The following is a 17716-nucleotide window of genomic DNA, read 5'->3' as shown; positions in this document are numbered from 1 at the left end:
AATATAATTCCGTCGGACAGATATTTGGTTCTACTTGAAAAAATCCTGGGTCATAACATATCTTCAAGTAATTGCAGTCCCGAGTTATCTGACGATATTTATTTAGAGTTAAATGATCAGAAATGCACAATTATTCATATATGTGTATAAATCTAAATGTTTTAAAACGACTGCAAAAAGATTTAAAAAAATTGTCGTATATTGCTATCACGTCGTCGTCGGCGGCGGCGTCGCCGAAGGCAGATGGTTTCCGGATAATAACTTCTGTATAAGTCAATAGAAATCAATTAAACTTTTACACAAGGTTTATAACCATTAAAGAAAGTTTGGGATTGATTTGGGGGTTATGGTCTCAACTGTTTAGGAATAAGGGGCCAAAAATGGGGTTATGATTGTAGTTTCCAGTCCTTAAGTGTATAAATCTCTCTGAATTTCCATACCATGCACAAAGGGATGGTTATGATTTGCTTAGAAAGGTGGGTGGAGGGGGAGGTGTTCTGACTCAAAACGTTTTGGAATTAGACTCAAAAAAAGGGGGAAACAAGGGTTTCTTGGTTAATGGCCAATTAAGACAATTTAAAACTAGTGTAAGGAAGGTATTCCAAATATATTGATGTAATCCAGACATGTTTGATTACCTCCCTTACACTGCTGTAAAATTACGTGTAAAGAAAATGTTTTCTCATATCAGATTTCAGAAATAAAAAAAAAAATCTTCACTTTATCGACCGATATATATATATTTTTTTTTTTGGGGGGGGGGTCAAAAAAAGTGGGGGATACATTTTTCTTTTCTTTTTCGGGTTGGGGTCAATATGCTTTCATATAACAGCATAGTGTTTGCACAAAATCAACAAAAAAAGGGTGTATTTTTTTATTTTTTTTTGAGGGGGTGGGACAATTCGCAAAAGCGAAGTGCAAAACCAAAATAATAAGTAAAAATTTAAATTACATAATCAATTTTAAGTTCTTTGACTCAAGGATTTGTATAGTAAGACTATCTTACTATACAAATCCTTGTTTGACTACAGTTGTTCTGTGTCAGAAACCTTTTATGTGTCAAATATTTAATTACATTCCAAATTCAGACCTGTATCAAGCGTGAATAGTGTGTTCATTTTTGTCCCAAACGGTTCAGGGTTGGAACTCTGCGGTCTATCTAGCTGCGTTCGGCGAAGCAATTTATTAAACACTAAGTATATACATATTAAGTTGTGAATATGACGAAAATGATAATCAAAATAAGTTTAAATTGGTGTGGAAAAAAAATGTGGTAAATTGATTATACTTCTTAATTTCCTTATTTCAATCAGTTTTAAATATTGTATACCACTGCTTAATGATAACATGACTTTAATAACTGTTAAATTCTATTTGCTGCGCATTACCAATTATGGATTCGGTAATTTTCCGCTAAAAAAACGAAGTTTATCGAATCTGAACCACTACCATCTCATCATACATCAATCTCATCATACATCAAACATCAGCATTGCCATCACCGATCATCACCTTCATAAAAAAAAACGTATAATGTTGTGAGCACTTCATGTAATGTTGTGAGCACTTCATATAATGTCGTGAGCACTTCATATAATGTTGTGACCACTGCATATAATGTTTAGACCACTTTGTATAATGTTGTGAGCAATTCATATTAATGTTGTGGGCACTGCATATAATGTTGTGGGCACTGCATATAATGTTGTGAGCACTTCATATACGGTTTTGACAGAGGCGGATTTAGGGGGGGGGCCGGGCCCCCCTTTTTGGGAAAAAATTTGGTTGCTTATATAGGGAATCACTGAAGCGTGACTGGAGCGGGCCCCCTCTTAGGTCAGTCAGTGGGCCCCCACTTATGACAAATTCTGGATCCGCCACTGCTTGAGCTCTCCATATAATGCTGATCATTAACGTAAGGCAGTCATGGCGTTCCATATATATGCAGTGTTCACATAATATAATTTTAAACTCAAGAAGATATATATTTATCTGGGAGAATTATACTGGTTAGTATATTAGCCTATGCAGATATTTATACATGTTATATAAACCAGAGACATATATTGTATTATCGCTATTTTGTGCATTTTCCTTTGATCTTTTTTTGTGATAATTTTTCATATTATGCTACTCGCTTGAGATGGATAATTATCGCTAGAAACTAAGCAGGCACGTGCATGGCGTTGCTAACGAAATTGACATGAAATTGACAACGTATTCATAGGTAAAATAACGATAAACAGATTATCATTGGTCATCTCAACTCGATTGCCTTTCTCGCTTTCGCCGTCCCGGCTCAAGCGAGAAAATCAATCTCGTTGAGATGATCAACGATAATCTATAATTATATGTCTCTGTATTAAACGATCTTAATTATATTATTTATTATATTTACAGCCGGCAAAAATTGCTCATGCCATGATCAAAACATACCCATAAGAGAACAACCATTTAACTCCAAGTCTGTGTGTGGGGGGGGGGGGGGGGGGGGGTTGGAGTGGAGGTAACAAAACGGTTTACGTTGTGAAGTTCTAAAAAGAAATACAATCAGTTTAAATGTATTAACTTTGAAACCGGGGGTCCCTATCTGAAAATCTGAGACAGTAGTCCCTATAACATATGTATATAAATAAATTTGGTCTTTTTACTGTCTTCTGATTGGTTAAAATTATTAGTTTTATTTTCAATGTTGTCAATTTTGATGGCGACACGCCCACTCTGACGTTGTGTATTCATACGCCAACATGTGTGTACGTTGTTATTGATAATATAAATAATATAAAAAGTTCTTTGAGCCTTATTTTTGATAGAAATTTATTTATAATGAACGGCAATAATTTATTTTGATTTTATTGAACAATTAAACTAATTTTTGACTCTTCACATTTTACATAATCCGCTTTATGGTTCAATAAAATCAAAAATAGATAATAGCCATTCATTAAATGTTAGTTTGTACAGAGACATATAATACATCTCTGGTTTGTATAATTATTTTAACACAATGTGTTAGTCTCAGACACTATTAAAGTTTGAAATAAAGACTGTTATAAATTATGCGTATTGGGGGTAAGTTGCTTTTATGACCTTCGTGTAATCAAACACGGATCGGGATCACGTGATTATAGGTCCGGATTATAACCGACCTTTACCGAACGACGTCCATTTTGTGCTGTTCGATCCTGTTCTTCCCTAAGCGATTTATGCTAACAGCGAGAATTATTCTTCATTTAACACCAATATAGTATGTTTTCTGGTAAAACATATATTCTGTATATTCACCTTTAATATTTAAGTCGCGTTTATACTCTTTATCGGTCACATAAAAATAGTGATCTCGGGGAAACATTATTTTGCAAACGCGGAAGATGGCGCATGCGTTTAAAGGGGAAGTTCCAAAATGAAAGCGAAAGTAGCATGAAGCCAATGTTTACTTTTTTTTTAATTTAGAATCGCTTGTCATTTACAATCCAAACCTTACTGGGTATAAATGATATAAACATAACATAAAAAAACAGCATGCAGATACAGTTTTAAGCATTCTACATTATGATAAAGGTTTCAAATGGGGTTAGTGTTATTAAAATTACTCCAAGCACAGAAAACCCTAGAATCAGGCTCGAAGTTATTAAGGCCTAGCATTCTAGGTACATAAAAATCTAATATGTTTTGTGTTTCAAATGCATGTAAAAATAAATAGCACTATAATATGAAAAATAATGATCTTATGGAACTTCATTGAAATTGAATAGATAAGTGTTAATTCTATCATTGTGTGTAAGTGAAATAAAGGGTTTTAAATCAATACAGTTAAAGTTTCTATTTGAATTGACTTCAATTTTGAATGTTCAAATAGCATGAATAGAGTTCTATAAACTATATATATATATATATATATATATAGAAACATTTCTAAAGCATGTAGTCCATTTTGGGGTTCTTAGCCTGAAGGTCAGGGGCGGATCCAACCATTTAAAAAAGGGTGGTTGCCTATGCCCTAACCCAGGACAAAGGGGGGAGGGGGGTTGTGGTTTCAACAACATGTCCCAATTCAAATGCATTGATCGTCCCAAAAAAAGAGGGGGTTCCAACCTCGGAACAACCCCCCTGGATCCGCACCTGCTGTTGGTATTTAATATATGGCAGTCACATAATTCCTAAAGGGAAGCTTAAGCTGTTTGTACACTTTCTTCGATGAACATTTGATACTCAGGGGGGCGGGGTTGGGAGTGAATGACATTTTTTTTAGATGAACATACTGACCTGGTTAGTGGTTAGAAAAAAAATAACCATGCCAGAAACAAGATAAAAATAAAAATGTCTTCATTTTTATTAATTTGCATAATCCAGGTATTTGAGGCAGCTCTGACTTCCCCTAACTTCAACAAATTTCAGGTGTTGTGTATTAAAAAAAACATGTATTTGTTTGTTATCTTTTTAAGAAATGTAAGTTGAGATAATTCAAACATTGAAAAAAAAAATCTGACAAACATACTTATAGAATATATTAAATATCAATCTTACATCTTAAAGTATATGTATTTTTGTCCATCTGATGAGTTAAGGAGGCTCGCGGGTACCGTATAAGATTTTCAGAAAAAAATTAAACATTTATTTTTCATTACAAATTTTATTTATTACCTTGAGTAGTTGTAACTTTATCATATGGTACAAAAATCATTCCAAAAAATTAATTCGTGTTGGCCCCGGGTGACTTTTAAAATGTAGATATCATTGAAAAGGCCCCAAATTATCTCCCTTTGGTGCAAAAATGCCATTTTTTGGCATTAAAATTGAAATATCTTTTTTATATCATCGGTGACCTATATTTTTTATTGTTGTTTTCGAATACGCTGTACATAAACTAAATAATTGTAAAATTTAAGCGATTTCTGTAATTTAGTTCTTTTTTTTATTTCAATATTACCGCTATTTCTCCTATTAGTTCAACAGAAAAAAAGGACATTAACAAAAATATATGCTTCTTTCGAATGTAGATTGTGAGCGTAAATGAACGGTGACCCCATTTTTTTGTTTCATTTTTCTATTAAGTATAAGATGTAAGATAGAGTTCATTTATAGAAAAATATAGCAAAATCCTATATTGAATTAAAAAAATTGATTTATACCCGCGAGCCCCTTTAGGCCTATTTCAACTGATTTTTATACGACCGCAAAAAATTGAAAATTTTTTGGTCGTATACCTGTATGATGTTGGCGTCGTCGTCGTCCGAATACTTTTAGTTTTCGCACTCTAACTTTAGTAAAAGTGAATAGAAATCTATGAAATTTTAACACAAGGTTTATGACCACAAAAGGAAGGTTGGGATTGATTTTGGAAGTTTTGGTCCCAACATTTTAGGAATAAGGGGCCAAAAAAGGGCCCAAATAAGCATTTTCTTGGTTTTCGCATTATAACTTTAGTTTAAGTAAATAGAAATCTATGAAATTTTGACACAAGGTTTATGACCACAAAAGGAAGGTTGGGATTGATTTTGGAGTTTTGGTTCCAACAGTTTAGGAATTAGGGGCCAAAAAAGGGCCCAAATAAGCATTATTCTTGGTTTTCGCGTAATAACTTTAGTATAAGTAAATAGAAATCAATGAAATTTAAACACAAGGTTTATGACCACAAAAGGAAGGTTGACAATGATTTTGGGAGTTGAGGTCCCAACAGTTTATGAATTAGGGGCCAAAAAGGGGCCCAAATAAGCATTATTCTTGGTTTTCGTACCATAACTTTAGTATAAGTAAATAGAAATCTATGAAATTTAAACACAAGGTTTATAACCATAAAAAGAAGGTTGGCTTTAATTTTGGGAGTTTTGGTCCCAACAGTTTAGGAATAAGGGGTCCAAAGGGTCCAAAATTGAACTTTGTTTGATTTCATCAAAAATTGAACAATTGGGGTTCTTTGATATGCCGAATCTAACTGTGTATGTAGATTCTTAATTTTTGGTCCCGTTTTCAAATTGGTCTACATTAAGGTCCAAAGGGTCCAAAATTAAGTTTAGTTTGATTTTAACAAAAATTGAATCTTTGGGCTTTTTTGATATGCTGAATCTAAACATGTACTTAGATTTTTGATTATGGGCCCAGTTTTCAAGTTGGTTCAAATCAGGATCCAAAATTATTATATAAAGTATTGTGCAATAGCAAGAAATTTTCAATTGCACAGTATTCAGCAATAGCAAGAAATCTTCAATTGCACAGTATTGTGCAAAAGCAAAAATTTTTCAATTGCCACTATTGCGCAATAGCAAGAAATCTTCAATTGCACAGTATTGTGCAATAGCAAATATTTTCAATTGCACAGTATTGCACAATAGCATGAAATATCTAATTGCACAATTTTGTGCAATAGCAAGAAATTTTCAATTGGAGTTATCTTTCTTTGTCCAGAATAGTAGTTGAATCAACTTAAATCATTGTTTTATACAATATACAATGTATATTCACTTTTACTACCAACTGATAAATTAAAACAATTTTTACCATTCAGTGATAACAAGCACTTTATTTTCGTTTTAATATTTTGTGATGTATTTAAATGAGTAGTTATTGTTGCAAACTCCATTAGAAATTTGAATTGAGATCAATTTTGGAAAAAGGGAAAGGGGGATGTGAAAAAAAAGGGGGGGTTAAATTTTTCTTATTTCAGATTTCATAAATAAAAAGAAAATTTCTTTTCAAACATTTTTTCAACAGCATAGTTAATTGCTCAAAGGCAAAAAAAATATTTTAAGTTCATTAGACCACATTCATTCTGTGTAAGAAACCTATGCTGTGTCAACTATTTAATCACAATCCAAATTTAGATCTGAATCCCGCTTGAATTTTGTGTCCATACTTGCCCCAACCGTTCAGGGTTCAACCTCTGCGGTCGTATAAAGCTGCACCCTGGGGAGCATCTGGTTATAGTTCGTTCTTATGTTGTACTGTTATACCACTGTCCCAGGTTAGGGGGAGGGTTGGGATCATGGCTAACATGTTTAACCCCGCCACATTATTTATGAATGTGTCTGCCCCAAGTCAGGAGCCTGTAATTGAGTGGTTGTCGTTTGTTTATGTGTGACATATTTGTTTTCTGTTCATTCTTTTATATAAATAAGACCGTTAGTTTTCTCGTTTGAATTTGTTTTACATTGTCATATCGGGTCCTTTTACAGCTGACTATGTGGTATGGGCTTTACTCATTGTTGAAGGCCGTGCGGTGACCTATAATTGTTAATGTCTATGTCATTTTGGTCTCTTGTGGACAGTTGTCTCATTGACAATCATACCACATCTTCTTTTTTATATATACATGTAAGTTACTTGTATAGTTTGTAATCACATAGTAAGATTTAGCATTTTAAGCTCATCTAGCCCATAGAGCCAAGTGAGCTTTTCTGATCATTTGAGCTCCTTCATCTGTGATCGTTAACTTTTACAAAAATCTTCTCCTGAAACTACAGGGTCAAATTTAATTAAAGTTGGCCACAATCATCATTAGGGTATCTACATGTAGTTTAAAAAGGTGTCCATTGACCTTGCTTGCAAACCAACATGCCGACATGGCTAACAATAGAACATACATCTGTACATGTTGTAGGGGTAAAATGCAGTTTTTGGCTTCTACATGTATCTTTGAAACTAAAGCATTTAGGCCACACCAATTTGATTCCTTGTTTGACGGACCTGCCCGCACTTATTTTTTTCAAAACAGAATTTTTTTATTTTTTTTATATTCCCGCTTCCCCCATCCGGAAATGTAATCATGTCCATTTCCCGCACCGTTTGTTTTGTAAAAATTATAAAAAGATATCAACATTTGTTTTTAAAATCACAGTCTAACCTGTATATATATAATGATTTTAAACATAAAAGCACCACACCACACTTTGTAAATATCTGTGAGAATATTTGTTTCAGCATGAAACCTATTTATCCAAAGCGGGAGTGCTCGGATATAAATTTTTAACAGCGGAAATACCTGTAAAGAACAAAACATTGGTTACTTTCCCCCTTACTTATATTCCCTATCAAAAAATGTTCGTTGTTAGAATAAAGTACAAAGAACTTCTGAAGGATTTGCCTTCATTTGCAATTATATTGTATGCTGGCGAAACAAAACTATCCATAGCCGCTGCATGTTTATGCACCTGTCCTGATTGATTGAGGGGCCTGTCGTTCAGCAGTTATCGTTTGTTGATGTTGTTCATTGATATTTTTTCCGTTTGGATATACATGATATACAAATTAGATCGTTGGTTTTCCTGTTCGAATTGTGTACGCTAATAATTTTGGGATCCTTTATAGCATGCTGTTTGGTCTGTATCAAAGCCCTGTGTAAAAGGCCGTACTTTGACCTGTGTTTGTTATTCTCAGGTTGAGAACAACCCTCCCTCAGACAAGGGGTTATTTTACTGATGTAGAAAAGAAAATAGAAATACCAAGGATTTGTATAGTTCTTCTATACAAAACCTTTGAAAACTTAGAATTTTGTACTCAGAGAGAGTTTCATCATATTTTAAACAACTTTTTCTGAAAGAGGGGTCCACTTATTATACGACCGCAAAAATTTTAATTTTTTAGTCGTATATTGCTATCACGTTGGCGTCGTCGTTGTCGTCGTCCGAATACTTTTAGTTTTCGCACTCTAACTTTTGTAAAAGTGAATAGAAATCTATGAAATTTTAACACAAGGTTAATGACCACAAAAGGAAGGTTGGGATTGATTTTGGGAGTTTTGGTCCCAATATTTTAGGAATTAGGGGCCAAAAAGGGCCCAAATAAGCATTTTCTTGGTTTTCGCACTATAACTTTAGTTTAAGTGAATAGAAATCTATGAAATTTTGACACAAGGTTTATGTATTTGGCACAACATTTTGGAATTTTGGGTCCTCAATGCTCTTCAACTTTGTATTTGTTTGGCTTTTTAACTATTTTGATCTGAGCGTCACTGATGAGTCTTATGTAGACGAAACGCGCGTCTGGCGTATAAAATTATAATCCTGGTACTTTTGATAACTATTATGACCACAAAAGGAAGGTTGGGATTGATTTTGGGAGTTTTGGTTCCAACTGTTTAGGAATTAAGGGCCAAAAAAGGGCCCAAATAAGCATTATTCTTGGTTTTCGCGTAATAACTTTAGTATAAGTGACTAGAAATCAATGAAATTTTAACACAAGGTTTATGACCACAAAAGGAAGGTTGGGATTGATTTTGGGAGTTTTGGTCCCAATATTTTGGAATTAGGGGCCAAAAAGGGCCCAAATAAGCATTTTCTTGGTTTTCGCACTATAACTTTAGTTTAAGTGAATAGAAATCTATGAAATTTTGACACAAGGTTTATGACCACAAAAGGAAGGTTGGGATTGATTTTGGGAGTTTTGGTTCCAACTGTTTAGGAATTAAGGGCCAAAAAAGGGCCCAAATAAGCATTATTCTTGGTTTTCGCGTAATAACTTTAGTATAAGTAAATAGAAATCAATGAAATTTTAACACAAGGTTTATGACCACAAAAGGAAGGTTGGGATTGATTTTTGGAGTTGAGGTCACAACAGTTTATGAATTAGGGGCCAAAAAGGGGCCCAAATAAGCATTATTTTTGGTTTTTGCACCATAACTTTAGTATAAGTAAATAGAAATCTATGAAATTTAAACACAAGGTTTATGACCATAAAAGGAAGGTTGGGTTTGATTTTGGAGTTTGAGTTTTGGTCCTAACAGTTTAGGAATAAGGGGCCCAAAGGGTCCAAAATTGAACTTTGTGTGATTTCATCAAAAATTGAATAATTGGGGTTCTTTGATATGCCGAATCTAACTATGTATGTAGATTCTTAATTTTTGGTCCAGTTTTCAAATTGGTCTACATTAAGGTCCAAAGGGTCCAAAATTAAACTTAGTTTGATTTTAACAAAAATTAAATTCTTGGGCTAATTTGATATGCTTTATCTAAACATGTACTTTGATTTTTGATTATGGGCCCAGTTTTCAAGTTGGTCCAAATCAGGATTCCATATCAAGTATTGTGCAATAGCAAGAAATTTTCAATTGCACAGTATTGCACAATAGCAAGAAATATTTAATTGCACAATATTGTGCAATAGCAATTAATTTTCAATTGGAGTTATCTTTCTTTGTATAGAATAGTAGTTGATAATATATGTTGGAAATTTGCCAGACATGACTATGATGTCATTTTCTATTTTTATTTGCCAATAACTTTATGTAAATAACTTCATTGGAAATTTGCCAATATAAAATGTTGCTGATGAAGCTTTTTTTCCTTATCTTATCTAAAATGTTTTTAGATAATGTATGTTGGACATTTGCCAGACATGACTATGGTGTCATTTTCTATTTTTATTTGCCAATAACTTTATGTAAATAACTTAATTGGAAATTTGCCAATATTAAATGTTGCTGATGAAGTTTTTTTTATTGTTTTATATTTTATGATGTATTTAAAAGAGTAGTTATTGTTGCAAACTCCATTAGAAATTTGAATTGATATCAGTTTTGGAAAAAGAGAAACGGGGATGTGAAAAAAAAATGGGGGGGGGTTAAATTTTTCTCATTTCAGATTTCATAAATAAAAAGAAAATTTCTTCAAGCATTTCTTTTAGAGGATTAATATTCAACAGCATAGTGAATTGCTCAAAGGCAAAAAATTTTTTTTAAGTTCATTAGACCACATTCATTCTGTGTCAGAAACCTATGCTGTGTCAATTATTTAATTTTAGATTTAAATAAGTTTGAAGAAGAAATCTTTAATTGATTTGTAAAATCTTGACATTTGTTTTGTGTAAAAAAAAACCATGTAATGTCAAAAATTTGATCACAATCCAAATTCAGAGCTGTATCACGCTTGAATGTTTTGTCCATACTTGCCCCAACTGTATAAAGCTGCGCCCTGCGGAGCACCTGGTTTTTAATAATATTAAACTGTTAAAGTAAATGTGTTAACATGGTTAAAGTCCAGGAATATAACAAAATTCTTGGACATGTTTTGACCATTTAATACCAGATAGATATAGTTCTTTGAGAAAATATGAGCCCTTTTGTACAAACAAATATATTATAACTTATATTGATCCCTCATAAAACATGTAAAAGGGATATTTATAACATTAAGGGGTTGTCCCCAAACTGATTATGACATGGATGGAGAATTGTCTCATTGTCAGTCACACATACATAGACCAGATTTAATTATTTCTTGGTGAACAGGGAAAAAATACTTCAGAAATTAAAGAAATGTCAAAGTACAAGTGATAAATCAAGCTTTAATATTGTCAAAACCTACTATTTTATGTTTACAAAAAAATTATAATCACTCGCCTTTACTTTTCAAGCTTCGCCTCAAAAATTTGCAAATTAAATATTTTTTTATTAAAATTTTCAAATCGCTCGCTCGCCTCAAATTTTGGAGTCCAAAATCCGTAGAACAAGAAATTAAATTGGTGTGGCCTTAGAGCAAATCTGACGAGTTCAAAATGTTCATCAGCTTAAGATCTCTCTGGCATTCAATTTTTAGACCTAACAGACAACCCGTTGTTGGGTTGCTGCTCCTAAATTGATATTTTACAGGAAACTTTGCAGTTAAGTCAGGTTTTTATCTTGAATATTATTATAGATATACAAAACACGTCGATACATGTACATGTAAACTGTTAACAGCAAAAATGTTTGGAAAAGTAAGCTCAACAAATAAGTCAAACATGACCAAAATTGTCAAGTGACCCCTTAAGGGCATATTGCCTGTTTATAGTTAATTTTTAACAATTTTTCGTAAATTTTTGTAATCTTTTACAAAAATCTTCTCTAAAACTACACGGTCAAATTTAACCAATCTTGGCCACAATCATCATGATCATCATTAGGGTATCTCAATAGAAAAATATATCCGATAATTCTGCCTTCCAACCAACATGGCTGACATGGCTATAAAGGGAAAATTGAGAAAAAATAATTAAATTTCAAACAGTCACACAATTGAAAGCTAATTTAAATAATGATATAAAGGGGTCTTCAGTAACTATTGTAAGACTACAATAAAATTACCTGCTTTTAATTTAACTTCTGGGCCAAATTAAACCAAAATCATTATTAGGGTATCTTAAATACTATTTACTATGATTTAAACCCTATTTTACATGATTTCCAAAATTACAGTGGAAACAGGTGAGCAATACAGGCTCTTTGAAAGACACTAGTCTTCAATGTCTTGAAAACTGAAAAAGGCAGACTGCATCTGCATTTATATGTGGGGAGACCAAAAATGATAAGCAATACAAATTACTTATAGAATTTAAAGTTTTCTTTCTGTGAAAAAAATCACTTGTCCAATACTCATATTTTACTTGTGCAGTTGTGTGGCTGAAATAGCCATTGTACATATATATATAGTGTAGCTATGAACATTCTTTGTAACTCTGAATTAAATTCAAGCTAATGCTTAAATTGAACAATATTTCTACAAATTTGTTTCAAAAATACATGCTATACATGATGAGATGTCAATTATGAATGGATGTTGTGTGTTATTTCTGTAAAGTTATTTATTCAACAAATAATATAGAAACACTAGATTATACCCAATATGATAATGATTTGTCTTCTTCTTTAGGATGTGATTCAACAGTAGTTTGAAGTGTATTACAACTACAGAAATAGACATGGAGACAGATGTGAATTCAGATAACACGACCTTGTCCAACAGTGCCATTCAAAATGTCTTATCCAATCCAGAAGTTCTCCAACAGCTGATGATATCACAGGCTAGTTGTCCTTCGTCAGAGATTCAAGGAATTAAAATCGGAGACAGAATATTGCCAGTAAGAGTATGTGATCGTGATGGTCAAAAGATCATGCAGATAGTTTTACCAGAGTCTCCAAAGAAGGACTCATTTAAGGAAGAACCGCAGTTATTGGATGATACAGTCAACTTAGACATGCAAAACTCTGCCAATGATTCTAGTAGTCAGATGATGCAAACAATTGATACTTATATGGAAAATATCAATTTTAGTAGCCCGTCATTGCAAGTTCTGCCAATGCAAACTGAGTCTGTGCAGGAAGGTGGCATGGAGTTTATACAAAACACGCAGGAATATGAAGGCATGCTACCATCTACATCAGAATTTAATAACCAAAATTATTACAACACTTCAGGTTCAATTATGACTGAAGGGCACATGTACACAGATATTAATGATAGTAAAATTGACCCTGAGCTGCTGAGCTCCTTTCAGAACTCTTTAGCACAATCTAGTGAGAGTGCATTTATAGCAGACCGTCAGTCAGGAGATTGTATTTCAAATCAGGGTATAGTTACAACTTCAGAAGGGCAGACAACTGAGTATCTTCCCACTCGTGATATCGTAGCTACCGCCTTTGAAGAATCGGGTCTACTTCAAGCCACAGCTAACGTTATAAATGCTGTTAAAAACCATTACCACGAGGAAAAACCTAAAAAGAGGAGAAAAATATTTGAAAGAGAACAAACACAACCTTTGATTGTATCGAAAAATGCAAGGTCATCGAAGGTTTTGTATGCATGCAACTATGGCAACTGCCAACGTAAATTCACAAATAAAGTTGGTTTAGATATACATTTGTACACACACACAGGTTTAAAGCCAGTTACATGTAAATTGTGTGAAAAGTCCTTCCTGAATAGTAAACTGTTTGATAAGCACAAATGTAAATACAGCAGACCACTACAAGAAATGAAAGGTATGCGGTTTGAATGTGATATCTGCCAGAAGAGCTTTGGAAACATTGGTACCTTGTTTGTTCACAAGCGGGGACATAAAGGTATAAAACCATACACTTGTGGTCTCTGTTCAAAAACCTTCACTTTGAAACCATCCATGTACAAACATGTGAAATCTCACGGGTCTGATGTCAGATATAAATGCCAGACATGTGAAGAAATGTTTAGGTCTCCTTGGCATCTGGAAGAACATCTCATGTCACATTTGAATGAGAAAAAGGTGTATAATTGTTCACAATGCACTAAAGTCTACACAAATTATCCCAACTATTGGAGACATGTGAAATCACATTCTATTAAAGGTAAAACGCGTGAAAGAGATTTGCTTAAATCAAAGATCTTGACCACACCAGAGAACATAAGTGGAGAAGGTCTGAAGTGTAATGTTTGTTTGAAGTCATTCACTTCTGTTGTTGGATTTCAACAGCATATACAACTTCATGGTCCAAAAAGATATCAGTGTACAGAATGTAAGAAAAAGTTTGTTTCCAGGGATTATTTACAGAATCACCTTCAGTGGTACATTGCAAAATTTGCTCTCGGCCAGACTGTCTCTGGACATATAAAAGTTATTGAAAAGTACAAGGAAAGTAATGATTTGGACATTGATGATTTTCTTGAAATGATTGAAACTGATGAGGACAATAACTCTGTATATAACAGTGAAGGAGATCCACAAGGAGAAGAGACGTCTAAAACATACCTCTGTGATATGTGTGGAAACTACTTCTTCACCGAAAGGGCCCTGACTAGGCATATCAAGTTCCATAATGATATTCCATACAAATGCAGCTATTGCGACAAGAAGTTTAGCTTCCGTGCAAACTTGATGCGGCATGAACTTACACATACAAATACTAAAGAATATGAGTGCAACCTCTGTGACAAAACATTTACACAGAAATCTAGATTAGAAGATCATATTAAATCTCATTCGGCAATCCGTCCGTATCCGTGTAATCTTTGTAATAAGAAGTTTAGTAGGATCTCGAATTTACGAAGACACAAGCAGCTTCATTCTGTTGAGAAAAAGTTTGAATGTCCTGAATGTAAGCGAAGGTTTGTCTGTCCACGATACTTGAAGGAGCATGTTATAAATGTTCATACTTCAATGGGAAGGAGGAAACGCGAATGTCCAATTTGCAAAGTAATGCTAAGTGGGAATTCTAACTTGAACCGTCACCTTAATTTACATTATGGAACCAACGATCAAAACAAGAAATTGGAATGTGAAATTTGTCACAAGCGGTTTGAATTTAATAGTGATATGGAAATACATTTGAGATCACATACTGGTGAAAAACCGTTCTATTGTGAAACCTGTTCCAAAAGTTTCATGTCCATGTCAAACCTTCGCCGTCACCAGACTACACATGTGGAATCAAAATCTCACGTTTGTGAAATATGTGGAAAAGCTTTCAAAATTGAGCGATACTTGATAGACCATAGAAAGATACACACCAATCCGTGCAAAGTGACGTGTGAAATTTGTAATATGAGTTTTTCATCAAATACAAATATGAAACGGCACAAGCTTATACACACTGGAGAGAAACCTTTTATTTGTCCTATCTGTAACAAAGCATTTCGTAGCAAGCCAGATGTGGAACGGCATCGGGGAATTCATTTCAAAGAGAAATCTGAACAATGCCATATCTGTTCTAAGAAATTCAAACATAAAGAACTGTTGAGAAGACATTTAGGTAAACATGAACGTGGCGTTCCAACGTGTGATGTCTGTGGTAAACAGTTTCCGACAAACTACAAGTTACATCGTCATCAGCAAACTCATCAGGATAATTTCATATGCAATGTTTGTGAAACTACATTCAAAACAAGCCTCCAGTTACAAAAACATGTGGAAACCCATGATATCGCGGAAATGAGGAAGCTTCTGTTAAATATGGGATCAATGAAGAATACAGGAAACAGTCCGGTGAAAGATACTAAACCTTCAATGAGAATTAAACAGACAGGAGCTATTAAAACTGAATCAAATACAGCTAATAGTAAGAAGAAATTATCAGTTCAACCTGTATCCATGACCAACTTGCCACTACTAGCTCCCAATGTTAACAGTGCTGGTACCCCAATCATAACTGTCTCACAGATTCCAATCTCAGGAGCCTTAACTAATGTCATCAGTATCAAAGATATTAGCCAGATCAATATGAATTGATCACCACTGTCATGTTTGACATAGAATCTAGATAATTTCAGTTTGTGAAATTTGCTTATCAAGAAAATTGGTTGACTAGTATTTCACTTCATTTTGTTTCTGTAAATTTAGAATTTTTTGCAACAGGATAGATTTTCATAAAAATGATTTATACATATATATATATAATATGATTTTAATATCATTATTTCTTATTTTGTGAAATGGAAATAATTAATTTCATTAAAAATTACATTTTTCAATAATCATAATAACAAATTCATGAAAATATCTGAATCATCAAAAGACACATTAAGCAGAAGTATTAAAATAAATCATTTACACGTCAATTGTTAGAATATAGCATTTGAATAATTGTTTGTACTGTTTAGAAAATATGTTATAAAAAAGTTTTTCAGGAAAATAAAAATTGTGAATGTTCCCAGCTTTTCAAACTGTCTATTATTTAAATATATGTTTAGTCCCTCAATCATGCTATTTAACATTGCATTGAGATATATGACAATGTATGAGGGCTGTAATTGGCAAACCTACATGACGAATAACGATAAAAAATCCTGCCAAATGACATTACTGAAATTTTTTTGTACATGGCATTAAAATGTACACTTTCTTAAAAAAAATCAACTGATAATGACAACTCACATTAGATTGTTTCCAAAAATAATAGTAACCTTTAATTATTTGAAACCTCTGACAAATCACGGTAAAATTTTAACCAATTTGATGCTAAAAATGACTGAGGCTGATGGTAAAGGGAATTCCTACCCTCATATCTATCTTCTTAAAACAAAGTCAATTATGAAGTTGCAAATATTTTGGCAGTAAACAGCTTTCAAAATTATCACTGAAAAAGATTATAGGTTAAACAGTAAGTCCTATAATCATGATAATTGATTTGTGTAAATCTATACAAGGTACATGTTATTAAAGAAGTCACCTTGATTTTGTAAAGAATTTTCATTCCAGATTTAGTTTTGTAATTTTTTTGTGTCCTCCTTGCAGATTTAATATATAATGGTAGAGATAAATATGTACATGCATATTGTAAAAACTGATATTTTTATTGTATACAAATTTAATTACAAAATATATACCTGTATGTAAAATTGAAAGTGACAGCTATAATTATGTACAATTTTCAGAACGCTATGTTGAAATCCAATATAAGTGTTTTTGTTTTTGTTACGTCATTCCGGAATCCAATACAAACATATATGAGGCAAACAAAGAATAATGATAAATAAAAAAAAAATGATCTTTTAAACACATTGTCGACTACAAATGTATTATGGAATATATTTCAACTGCTTTGTATGATATACTACTGTAAATTCAGAAATTTTTAAATTGTTAAGTGCATTTATTATTGCGATTTTAATTTTGACGATTTTGAGAAAAATCCAGTTAAATTCATATAAAATATTTCAAAATGTGAGTTTAATTTATTGAGTTTATAACTCGCATTTTTGGCAATAATAAAAACCTTGCATTAATTTCTGAACTTACAGTATGTTATTGAGGAAGTGTACTAGATTCATGTATGTAACATAGTGACAGACTATACATTATGTATATTATATATATATATGTTAGCGGCAATAAGTGAAATTAGGCATTAAGCTTAAATCCTAGGTAATAAACTAATGCCTAGGCATTAAGTTATTGCCTGAAAATTTCTATGATTATATCAACTCAACAAAGAACTGTAATATTCAAGAAATTAAAATATATATGTCAGTTTAAAGCATTTTAAAAATATGAATTA

The 17716-nt window shown here is 32.8% G+C and overlaps 1 long non-coding RNA gene across 1 annotated transcript; it reads left to right on the top strand.

The window, feature by feature from the left end:
• The first annotated feature begins 3149 nt into the window (after positions 1-3149).
• Positions 3150-13469, top strand: LOC143044337 (uncharacterized). The gene is made up of 2 exons (XR_012968647.1): positions 3150-3247; positions 12621-13469. It is a non-coding gene; the product is annotated as an uncharacterized LOC143044337 (long non-coding RNA).
• Positions 13470-17716: the final 4247 nt, after the last annotated feature.

The sequence above is a fragment of the Mytilus galloprovincialis genome, chromosome 9 (assembly GCF_965363235.1).
Source record: "Mytilus galloprovincialis chromosome 9, xbMytGall1.hap1.1, whole genome shotgun sequence".
Lineage (NCBI taxonomy): Eukaryota > Metazoa > Mollusca > Bivalvia > Mytilida > Mytilidae > Mytilus > Mytilus galloprovincialis.
Note: the sequence above shows the minus strand (reverse complement) of the source record. Positions and strands in the feature narration are given on the sequence as shown.